The 12666-nt window shown below is 33.9% G+C and overlaps 1 pseudogene across 1 annotated transcript; it reads right to left on the bottom strand.

Annotated features, from left to right (window-relative positions):
• Window positions 1-4074: 4074 nt before the first annotated feature.
• LOC120070096 (putative indole-3-pyruvate monooxygenase YUCCA10) lies at window positions 4075-12442 on the bottom strand (annotated as a pseudogene). The gene is made up of 4 exons (XR_016531650.1): window positions 11529-12442; window positions 6452-6635; window positions 5018-5146; window positions 4075-4426 (listed from the first exon to the last, which is right to left on the bottom strand). The product of XR_016531650.1 is annotated as a putative indole-3-pyruvate monooxygenase YUCCA10 (transcript).
• Window positions 12443-12666: the final 224 nt, after the last annotated feature.

Raw genomic sequence — 12666 nt, 5'->3', positions numbered from 1 at the left:
GCAAAAGAGAAGGTAGGTTCCAAGTAAGCTAGTCGAAGATGAAAAACTCATTTTTCAAGTTTGTGTAATTTTTCCATTTTCCAAAAATCCAAAATTGATTTTAAAATAATATTTTATTTCTAAAATCATAATTATTAATTTTACAAATTAATTTCAAAAATTAATTTTCTAATAAAATTAATAAATAATTATTTAAACAATTTAAATAATTCTAATTAATTTAATATCTAATATTAAATTAATTTTTACACCAATTCATCTTAATATATTTAAATCATATTTAAATATATTTTCTCCGATTTCGTTTGATTTTAATTTGAACATTTTAAATTAACTTATCACGCTACTCTAGAGCTAATACATTTCTGAGCTAGTAGGGGGACCTCATGGACCTACAGATCATGAGCTCCAACGATCCGAGATTAATCGACTAAACTCATTAGACCGATCTAACCTCCATTCGTTAACTAATGGGTCACTCCACTAAAGCCTATAGTTGAACTCCCCTCACTGTAGATATATTATGTCCATTCATATAACCATGATTAGTAAGTTACCTCACTGTAGATATATTATGTCCATTCGATATAACCATGATTAGTAAGTTAACCCTTCACAGGTTGTTTGTAATAATGACTGGGTCAAATCTCTGTTTTACCCCGAAATTACCTCTTGTTCCTTAAGTCCTATTGATCCCCTAATGAACAATTATTTTGTGATCCAATCACAAAACCAAGTCCCTCTAATGCCAAATGAGAGGGCGGGATCCCTTGTTCAAGCCCTAGAATCAGCATTTAAGGGAACAACCTCTCTACTATCCTTATAGTGGGTAGGAGTGAATTTCCTCTTGCACCCTATGTCCCCAACTATCTATCCAGTCTTACCTCTAAAATGGCAGTCATATTGGACCGGCGCTGTTGAGCCAACCCTCACCTATGCAAATCTAAGGGCAATCCCAAATAAACAGGAGTTCATAGTTAGCTCAGGATTAAGGTCAAGTTACTTAGTTTATCGCTTTGAAATAGTCAGTCTTAAACAGTAAACAACGTTATAAAGTAAGAGTGACTCATTTCGTGGTCCGATCTTGTACAAACACTTTTGCACAAGAACACCCCACTTCTCATGTCCAACATGAACGAATTAGGATCACTTCGTTTGTAGCACTTTACAACTTCTTATAACGACTACAGAGCAGGCCGTATCTAATAGTGTTACCAGAATAAGGTACCCAATCTTATCCATGTACTATAGATCATTTTGACTATTTATTCGAACCTGATTCATCTTTATGTCTCCACATAAAGTTCAAGTACTCATCCAATAGTCAAGGGACTTTTAGGTTTATTGGATTTCTATTCAAGCAATAGATCTATTCAATAACACCTTTATTGAATTTTCAGAATAAGCTCCATTGTTTACATACTATGAGTTTTAGGACACAAAATCCAACAATATGAGCGTAGCTTCACCCCAAAATTTTTCAGGGCAAGATGCAGAGATAAGTTGTGCACGGATAGAGTCAAGAATATGACGATGTTTTCATTCAACTTGCCCATTCTATTGAGAAGTATAAGGACACGAGTGTTTGACAAGAGTGCCTTGTTGGGCTAGGAAGGAAAGCAGGTGAGCATCCTTATACTCCATAGCATCGTCAGTTCGAATAATTTTGATGGTTTGAGAAAACTGAGTTTGAACCATTTTAGCAAATTCAATGTAAATTTGGGGTAAAGAGGAACGATTCCTGAGAAAATATATCCATGTAAAGTAAGAGTAGTCATCAATAAATAATGCAAAATAACGATAACCATTTACTGTAGAAGTAGGAGTAGGTCCCCAAATATCAGAATGAATAAGAGCAAATGGTTTATCACATAAAGATGTTGAATTTGGAAAAAACAGAGCAGGTTGTTTTGCCAGTTTGCAATATAAACAGTCAAATGGACGGAACTGAAAAACATTATTTAAAGTACCAACAGAAATTAGACTACAAATTTTGTTAGATGATGCATGACCAAGACGAAGGGGCCACTGATACATGTCGGTATTTGTGACAGTCGCAGAAACAGATGGCAGGATAGGTGGCTAAAAGGACATTAGCTAAAATAATCTTCCCACCTAGCGACCAATACCAACCATCTAACCCATCCGCGGATCCTGAACCTGACAACCATGAGAGAAAAAGAGAACAGTTAGTCCTAGGTCACACAACAACAGAGACAAGATTAAAGGCCAGGTTCGGGACATGATAAGTAGTGGAGAGGCTAATACTCGGTGTGCTAACAGTTCCAATATGTGAAATAGACATTTAGTTACCATCAACAGAATGTATAGGAGGCAAGGATTTTACAGAGATGGAGGAAGACAATAAGGCCATATTTGAGGTCATGTGATTACAACAGGCTGAATTAAGAAGCCAAGATATACCTAGTGTGACAGCAAGGGTAGGAGAGTTAGAAGATAACACCTATTTCAGTAAGTCCTGAAGATCGCTGATCTGGATACTCAAAGAATTGAAAGGTACCACAGAGGTAGTGGCAGTAGCCATAACAAACGGAGCACCATGCTTAGCGAAATTCTTGGATGTATTAGTGTATCCTGGAGGCCGAGGTGGTTTGGTAGGACAGTTGTCCAAGATATGATCTCGTCTGTGGTAGTACCTGCATTCAATAGTGGGGCAACTGGAAAACTTGTGACCATGTTGTTTGCAGTTCTTGCAAAAAATTGACTCAGGTGGAAACCGTGAATGGGTGGTGGTTGCGAGAGCAACGTCCGAGGATGGTGAGGAGACTAGCCTAAGTCGCTTCTCCTCAAAAAGAATTTCCTGAATCGCAGCATCCAGAGATGGCAGAGGACTGCGATGTAACAAGGCAGCACAGACGAACTTATATTCAAGACGAAGCCCCCACAAGAACCTTAATAAGTCGTAGATGATCTGGACTGATCTTAATCTGATCTAATTGAGTCTAAATAGACTGAAAAATAGCAAGATATTCATTTATAGATTGCCCGATCTCCTGACTTGTGTCAACCAGGGAAGTATGAAGTTGATAGTAGTTAGTAAAACCAATCGTTTGAAACCGTACAGGCAGAAAATCCCAAAATTATTTAGTTGTGTCGTACACATCAAACTGGGTGTGAATGATCGGGATGGAAGTATTACTCAATCAGGTGATTATTTAATGGTTCTTGCTCTCCCAGTTTTCTAGCCTTTCCACAAACTTATGTCTTCTTCAGTAGCTCATTTGACAGATTTATAGTTTACGACTAATTAGAAAGCTCTTCATTTGATAGGCCTAGGTAATCTAGTTAGTGCCATCAAGAATTGTGCTGATCAGACGAAAAATGTCATTTTTTTTCCATTACAGCAAAAAAAAAAAAAAAAAGAAAAAAAAACCCAACATAAATAGGCAGATGGACAGAAACAGACAGATTAGGCATGATCAGCTCTTTCGGCTTGGCTCGGCGCACTTGGCTCAACGCGGCTTGGTTTGACTTTGCCTGACTCGGCTCGACTTGCTTGGTTCGACTCACCCGGCTTGTCTTGGGGGCTTGTCTTCACGTTCCATATCTGTCTAGTACGAACGGATGCACAACTGTCGATGGGGCTAGGCAGCATTGCTCACGTTCCAAATCTGGCAAGCGTTGTGTGGATGTGAACAGAGAGAGCTACAGAGTTGGGTTTGGGCCGAAAACAGGGGGCTAATAGAGGCGGCGTCGGCGTCGGCTTCGTGTGGATGGTGGGTCTTGGGCTGAAACCAGAGGGAACGAGTAGAGGAAGGAGATCATGCGAAGGGAGACAGTGGTGGGTTTCTCGTGTGAAGGGGCGACGATGGACGGAACAAGCAGCGACGGTGGATTCGTCATGCGGTGATTGATCTGGCGGCGTGCAATGACTGATTTAGCGGTGGCGCAGTAGATCTGGGCTAATGGTAACAACTCACTGTCTATACAGTGATTAATCAAAGATCTCGGCTCGGATACCATGTTAAGTTGTGTGTTTATTCTCTTAGCAATGTAAAATACAAGGTATACATAGGTACACAAGAACCTAAAAATAGCTACAACTCTCCTCAAATCTCAATCATCCTATCAAATCTCAAATAATTTAACAAACCTGAATCTTTATTATACAATTTAACATCAGGTTTATTTATATATTTGGACATGGATGTTCATGTGAAAGGTCTTAGAGGGAAACAAGTTCTTACGTTGGGAAAAAAAAAGAAATATAGGCTTTCAATGCAAATAAAACACTAAATACATTGGAGTTGGGCCGCTATATCTTTGGCAACTTCTTGGGCCTCAAACTTGGACCTGTAAAGCCCTCTTTTAGACAGGCCCACACAATAAGCTCATTGTTTCCTTTCCAGTGATTGGGCGAATTCACTTTGGATAGTCCATCATCGTTCAAGAGAGAATCATCATCCTGTATAAAAAAAAGTTTTAGTTCAACGATATGTTATGTTAGTTCAACTATATTCATATTGACTACAATATTATAAGATTATCATATTAATATCTTAAGCTCTATTTGATGATCGTTTTGTTTTATTTTGTTTTTCGTTTTGAAAACTAAGTTTGTGTGTAGTACACTTTTCTAAAATGTCTTAAAAAACTAAGTCAAGATTTAATAACTAAAAAAGAATTAGTCTTCAAAAATTCAGTTGTGTTTTTGAAATTTAGATTAAAGGTTAATTATGGTTTAAATGTGAAAACAATGTGAGAAAATAGATATAATTTTTCAAAAGCATAAAATAAAAGGATTATTCAAGAACTTTAGTGAATTGAAATGAGGTCGAATTATATTTCCATATATAACATTTATCTACAAGAAAATAGCTTTTTTAGTCACAATCTTATCAAATTTTTAAATAATCATTAATCGTTTTGTATCTCAATTAAAATTTACGAACAAAAAAAAAAAACATATTATTTTTAAAGAGAGAAATAAAATAGGCATCTGCTTGATTTAGAATGTGGAATAAATAAAGAGCGAAAGAATTTATTTTAATTTTACCTTAAGCCACAATTTTGCTGAGCTTCTGAAGCCAGTGCAGAAGATTATAAAGTCAAATGGATGGATTTTACCATCTTTAAATATCATATTATTGTTGCTTTCTACCATTGATATTTCTGAAGATAACACCTACAAAATTACAATTATCAATCTTACAATGAATTTGATGAATGGAGAGAAACAAGGTCATATTGGGAATTTACAATGTTACTTATCTAGTTTTTAAAATTTATACTTTAGATTCAAAAACACATTTTGATTCCTCAACTTTTATATTTGTTGCACTTAGATCCCTAATTTGTAAAAGTTGGATTTTAGTCTTTTGAACCTGTAATTTTTTTAATTATTGACAATTTTAGTAGGAAGGTGATTATATATATATTTAAAGGTAAAATTATGCTACCATTTGTCAACTAATGGTCAAATAAGTTGAAGAACCATTTCTTTAACTTTCAAGAACTAAAATATTCCCCTTGAACTCAGATCAGATAGACACTAACTATAGATCTTAGAGATAATTTATTTTTGGAAATGTAGATAGCCAAAATCTTTAGATATTCGGAATCATAAATATTTGGAATTACAGATGTCTGACATCCTTAAATAACTATGTTTGGTTTGTGGAAATGTTTTTTTTTGAGATGTACGAGAATACTTGGACAACTGTGTTTATTTCATAAGATTTCTATTCCGAAATGTATTAAATTTATATATTGTTCCAAGAATGTTCTTATGACTATTTATTAATTTATAATAATTTAATATAATTCAAATTTATATAACATATTTATTTTTATTAATTTAAATTTATTTTTAAATTAATATTATTTGAATAAATTTATTTTTAAATTAATATTATTTTATTATTTTAGTATTCTCAACAAAATAATATATATTAGATTAAGATTTTTTTTAATAAAAATATTATTTTAATTTTGAATTTGAACATCTTTCTAAAAAACAACTACAATATAATCAAAGAGAGTGAAATACACCGTTCACGATATTTATTTTAATTATAAAATAAAATAAAGAAGAGTGATATATATATATGGAAAAACGGAGGGTTAAAAAGGTAAAGAGAGGATGTTCTCAACTCGAGAATCCAGAAAACCATATTTCAGGAGGGCATCCAAAACTCCCGAAATGCCCTTTGTATGAGCATTCTAGGATACCTGGAATTCTCAAGATGACTGAACATCTTACATTACCGCAAAACAAACACGGTAATTCAAATGCTCATTTCATAAAAATTTTGAATTCCCACGAAATAAACGACATCAAAAAGTGAATTTTTATTGCTCATATTTATCGACAAATTTAACACACACATATATATAGTAATTAGAGCAAGGAAAAAAAGATTAAAATTAAATGACATGGGAAAGTTATTTAAAGATAGGTTTTGAAGCATTGATTTTAGAAATTAAGTACCTGAATTTCACCAGATTTGATTTTGTTGAAGGTTCCAACATCAATGATAGGGAACTTTCCATGGTGGCTCTTCATGTGGATGGGACCTTTTTCAGGTCTCTTTATTCCATATTTGGTTAAATCTCCAAAAACTATTTTGTTAGAACACTTGCAAGTTTATCATTCTTCTTGTCATTATATGTATCTGTTTCAATAAAATTTGATCATGTTTAATAATTCGAATCGTTTTCATCTTCAACAACCCGACGATATTAGGTTAAATTATATGTTTAATTTCTGAACCTTCAAGTTTGTATCTAAATTTTAGAAAAATGTCTAATAAGTTATGTGAACATTCAATTTTGTTTTGAAAAGTGTTTGAACTTTAATAAAAACGGATGACATATCCACAAATTTTCGATTTTGTATTAAATAGATATTTGACATGTTCAATTTTTCTTAAACAAAATAAATGATCTATTAGATATAAATTAATTTTAAAATTTATATTAAATAGTTTCCTAAACTTTCAATTTAGGTGAGATTTAGACCAATTGAACATTATTTATAATTTATGAACTAAATAATAGATACAGATTTAAAAAGTTCGAATATCAAATAAACACACCTAAAACTTTATTTGAAGTTATAGCTGCTTCCAATGAAATAATGTCATGTGACAATATATATATTTATTTATTTTATTTATATATATGAAAAAAACGGACCTTTAATATTAATATTGTTGTTTTCAAAACTTATTAGAGAAATATTGTTGTTTTGGGAGTTTGAGGCTAGAGGTCGAACGTTGAGAACTCGACTAATGTGGAGGTCGAACGTTGAGAACTCGACGAATAAAGAAAAACTTGGAAACAATATATAAGTCGAAACTTAAACCCTTGACAAGAGAAATCTCGCGAATCTCGCTTAGGTTGTCGAAGGTTGAAGTTTCGACACACATCCACCCTCGAGATTGCAGGTTTATTACTTTTCTTTTTCCTCATAGAGGAAATAAAGTAATGAGATGGTATACTATATGTATATGTGTACTTGAGCTGCTTCTAACAACCTATGCATTTTGTTATCATTTCGAATTAGACGGAGGCTTGTGGGATTGACGTGAGGGGGTGAGGATGACTATATTTCTGGGAGCGAACTCCAGGTGAATATGAAGCGCATGGATATAAGTTATGCCTCGGAATGAAAGACAATTCCGAATTAGCTTTGTCTACGAACAAAATTTTGTATATTAGGTTGTCGAAGGTTACACATATGTCGAAACTTCAAAGCGATTAAGGAGATAAGTGGGCTGAAGCAGACTAAGGAGAGAGCGAGATTCAAAGCGAGATAGTAGGAGAGAGCGAGATTCAAAGCGAGAATGTTGGAGAGAGCGAGATTTAGTTTATATTGACTAATCTGACTAACATTGAACTTGGTAAAATGAAATGGTTGAATAATTGAAAAATGAGATTATTCAGGAATACACATTGAATGCTAAGATTACGCATTGAGTATCTGGTAGTAGATCCATAATAAAAAAAATGTTTGTGATTGTTCCAGAAGAAATAAAAGCTAGTAATCATTAATGGAAAAATAACAAAAATAATAGAGAGAGCGAGATCTTAAGAGAGAGCGAGAGTGAGAGAGCGAGATATTGAGGAGAGTGAGAGTGAGAGAGCGAGATTAGGAGAGAGCAAGAGTGAGAGAGCGAGATCTTAGGAGAGAGCAAGATTGAAGAGCGAGATCTTAGGAGAGAGCGAGAGTCTTTACTTTATTTGAACTTTCCATAGAAATATATATAAAAAAAGAGAAAAAAGAGCTAATAATCATACTATGATTGAATAATCATTAGATTATAATTGAATATATTAGATTATTATACTATAATTGAATAATCATTAGACAATAAATTGAATATATTAGATTATTATACTATAATTGAATAATCATTAGACAACAAATTGAATATATTAGACTATTATACTATAATTGAATAATCATTAGATAACAAATTGAATATATTAGATTATTATACTATAATTGAATAATCATTAGACAATGAATTGAATAAATTGAATATATTAGATTATTATACTATAAATTGAATATATTAGATTATTATAATGTAAAACTTTATTGATTACAAAAAAAAATAAAAAAAATAAATATACAGTAGATTATTATAAAAAAAAATTGAATATACAATAAATTATAATAAAGAAATTGAATATACAATAAAATGAATATATAATAAAAAAAATATTTATTATTCAATCCCTAACTATCTGGAGCCCGTCTTAGTAACGAAGGACACTTCTTTCAAGTGGCTGGTTTTGTCCAATCCATCTCGTTGTGATAACGTGAACTTTTCGGTCTACCAGGTCTTCTCAACAACGATAGATCAGGATGTAAGACAGACATATTAGGGTGCATGATTCAGTAATCTTCATGCGGTACATGTTGAAATTGAGGAGAGTAACATTCAACATACATTGACAATTTGTAGTAGTCCTCAATAAAATCTTCGTAGTTTATGTTAAAATGTGAATAAACGGCCATAAAATGCGAGCAGGAATGCCAAATGCTTGCCACTTGTTACATGAACAGTACCGCTCGGTATGATGGCTTGTTCGAGATCACTAAGTCATTTTGTTCACTTGATGTTCCTGCTACTGCTAACCTCCATGATGTGGGGCGGTATTCGTGGGGTGGAGCATGTTTGGTATGGTTGTATAGACAACTATGCAAAGCAACAAGACCTAAGGTTCGAGAGATAACTGGGCTTCTCATACTTTTGCAACTATGGGCTTGGGAGCGATTTCCAACAATGGCTCCACAGCTACATCATGTTAATGACGCTCAGTTAGTTGAATGCGCCTACGGTTCTTGGTATGTTGTTTTAATTCAATTTAATTTTTATATCACTAATCTAGTTAATTTAAATTCTAAATTATTAATTTACAAATTTAGGTGGAGAGACAAATTTTGTGTGACTAGGACAGCCACACATGTAGTCAACTAGTATAGATACATGTTTGATCTGCTTCAACTTGAACAGGTACATTACACTAAACCTAATTGATTATTTTATTCACAATTTTATTGTATTTGTCTTTAATATTCTCTAATATAATATTTTGTGTTTCAGGTTATTTAGGAGTTGTACAAAATTATTGTGCATACTTTGCTTAATTTTTGTACGAATGGTTAAAACATATGGCGGACGATGAGTCATCTCATATGTTTTCACATTGGTGAGTGACATCTTCATCTCATATGTTTTCACATTGGTGAGTGGCATCTTCCTGACAGGGTGATGAGACAATTCGGTTTTCAGCAGGATGTCCCATCGCCTTGTAATACTGAACCCGTACTGCATGATATTGACTTAAGGACTGGAGATTGGTCCGAAAAAGTTGCACATTTGGTAGTTCGATGGCACTATCATGCAAGGTTTATTGCAGTGGGGTTTCTCTTGAACAGTTTAACACAGATGTCACTCCAGAATATATTCATTGGTATAATAATATCACAAGGCGCTATGTCACTCGTTCGGGAGCAGCTGTGGATCATCTGGTAAATGAATGAATATTATCTATTTTTTTTAAATGTTGTCTAATTGTTTTATAATTCATATAGATCGAACAACAGTAGACTCCATGAGGTTGCGAATGATCCGAACCAGGTTCTTGCTATATGTAGTGACAACCAAAGCTATATGGAGGAAATTCATTATATGTACGATATACCTATTGTTCCTCCACCAACTCCTAGACGTAGAGGACCTGTTCGGGAAGAGAATGAGTTTGATGAGGTTGCACATAATGTGGAAGAGTTGCCCCCTATGACGCAGATGTAGAGTCAAATTGATTATGTTAGTCCGATGATGATGATGCCAATATTTGGTTCAGGACATTATGACTCAGAGGCTGGTCCTTCGTCTTCATACGTGCATGAACATGGTCGGGGTCGTGGAGAGTATAATGAATATTTATATTATGAAGCGCCTGCAGAGGTACTAGAGCAACATCAAGAAGAACCCGAGCAACCTCAAGTTCGAAGTCGACGACGACAATGATAACCAGCTCGAAATCGATGACATCCGCCTTGTGGGACACATTGATTTTTGTAATTATTTTTATATAAATGAGATATTTAATTTACATTTTTTTATTTTTATGAGTTATTATTTTTTTTAATTTATTCTTTTTAGAGTTTAAATAAAATAATAAAATATTTTTAGAAATTGTTTTTATAAAATGAAAAATTTTAAAAAAAGGATTAGAAAGAAGAAGGTAGAATGTGTAATAATTAAAAAGGAAAAAAAGGGAGAAATTTGTACGGTATTCTCTCTCTATCAAAATCTTGCTATTTTGCTCTCGCTCTCGACTCAATAATAATGTTAGGAAGGGCAAGGTCGAGGGTTCAAAGTTCGACATACAAATGAAAGGAAGGTCGAGGGTTCAAAATTCGACCTATTTTTCAACCCTCGACTTATTATTATTATTTTTTTTAAAAAACAATATTTTTACAAATAGTTTGAAAATAACAATATTTTTCTAAATAGTTTCTAAAAGGACAGTACTTTTCTTACTTATTTTTAAAATATTTTGTTTAAATTTCTTTTTATGTGTGATTAGACTATGATTTGAGATTTATATAGATTGATGCATCCAAGTTTAATATATTGCAGAAAAATACTTGAGTGCAACTCATACATGTACTTAACCACAAATTACCAGGTGACAAATTTTTCTAATTTTGAAAAAAGATTTAAAAAAAGAGATTTTTTCTTATTGAAGGGGATGCATATCCAAGTATTGTTCATATAAGTAGTATCAAATGAAGTAATGTTTGGGTGCATCTCAGACTCCATCCATTTTTCTTCGATAACACATGAAAAAATATTTAAAAAAATTGTGATGTAACAACTTGTGGTTGAATATTTAGATGAATTATACAAAGATAGATGCAAGATGCAATCAAGTCTTTTTTTAAGTAAAGGTAGATCTCAACTTGGTTATTTATTATTTATTATTATTTTCTAAAAAGGGTTACTTATTTAAAAAGGATATGTAGTTTTGGTAAAAGGAAGTACCGGACTTCGAACAAGAAGGGAAGTTGTGGCGCCATGATTAGCAAGATCCAAAGCAATTTCCATTCCAGAATTTCCAGCCCCAACCACCAAAACTGTCTTCCCTTCAAATCCCTTCCCCGATTTATACTCCCTCGAGTGAATCACTCCGCCGCCGAATCTCTCCAATCCCTCCACCACCGGCATGTACGGATCCGCCGTCTCTCCCGTCGCCACCACCAGAAACCGTCCAACATACTCCTCTATCTCTTCCATCTCTCCGCCGCCACTACTATTCCTCACTCTCACCTTCCACTGCTTCGAATCCCTATCCAACTCCGCCGCATCCACATTTCTCCCGTACAGAGGATCGATTCCGAAATTCGAAACGTAAGAATCTAAATACTCCAGAAACATCTTCTTCGGCAAGTAATTAGGGAAAGAAGATGGAATCTCCATGAACGCGAGCTCTGAGGATTTCTTTGGCAGATGACGACACAATCGATCGTACGCATATTTCCGCCATAGCGAAGCAGAGCAATCTTCTCGTTCGAGGAGCTTGTAAGGGATTGAGGCTTTAGATAAACAGGCGGCGGTGGATAGGCCGGACGGACCTGCTCCGACGATGATCACGGTGGTTTCCATTTTTTTTTTTTCTTTATGTGGAGAATTTGAGATATGATTGGGGGTGTTCGTTCTGAAATGAAGGAAATGAAGAGAGTGAAATTACGGAGTTAGACATGTGGAGAATGGAGGAATTTAGGGCTAAATGTGTGAACAGGCTATGGTTTTTTGGGTAATATACATTATCATCATTTAAGATGGTTGATTTTATCTTTTCCTTTTATTCAATCTTCTATGTATTGGTATCCAAAGTCTTCTGAGTTTCTATTTGTCAAATTTGTTTTCTAGCTTAAAAAATATCAAATAGGTTATTGAGTTTTCAATCTCACCTACTAGGTGTTCAAAAAAATGACCCAAAAAAACCGATCAACCCAACCCAATCCGGTTTAGGTTGGGTTATCAACTCATTTGGGTTGGATTGAGTTCAAATAAATAAAAATTTTATGGATTGAGTTAGTTCATGGATTCACTTATTATAACCCAAACTCACTCAAACCAACCCACCCCATGAACACCCCTATCACCTACTTTCTAAAAT

This window comes from Benincasa hispida, chromosome 9 (assembly GCF_027475165.1).
Source record: "Benincasa hispida cultivar pf3 chromosome 9, pf3_genome.v1.1, whole genome shotgun sequence".
NCBI classification, from domain to species: Eukaryota; Viridiplantae; Streptophyta; class Magnoliopsida; order Cucurbitales; family Cucurbitaceae; genus Benincasa; species Benincasa hispida.
The sequence above is the reverse complement of the archived record's forward strand: the minus strand, read 5'-3'. Positions and strand labels throughout refer to the sequence as shown.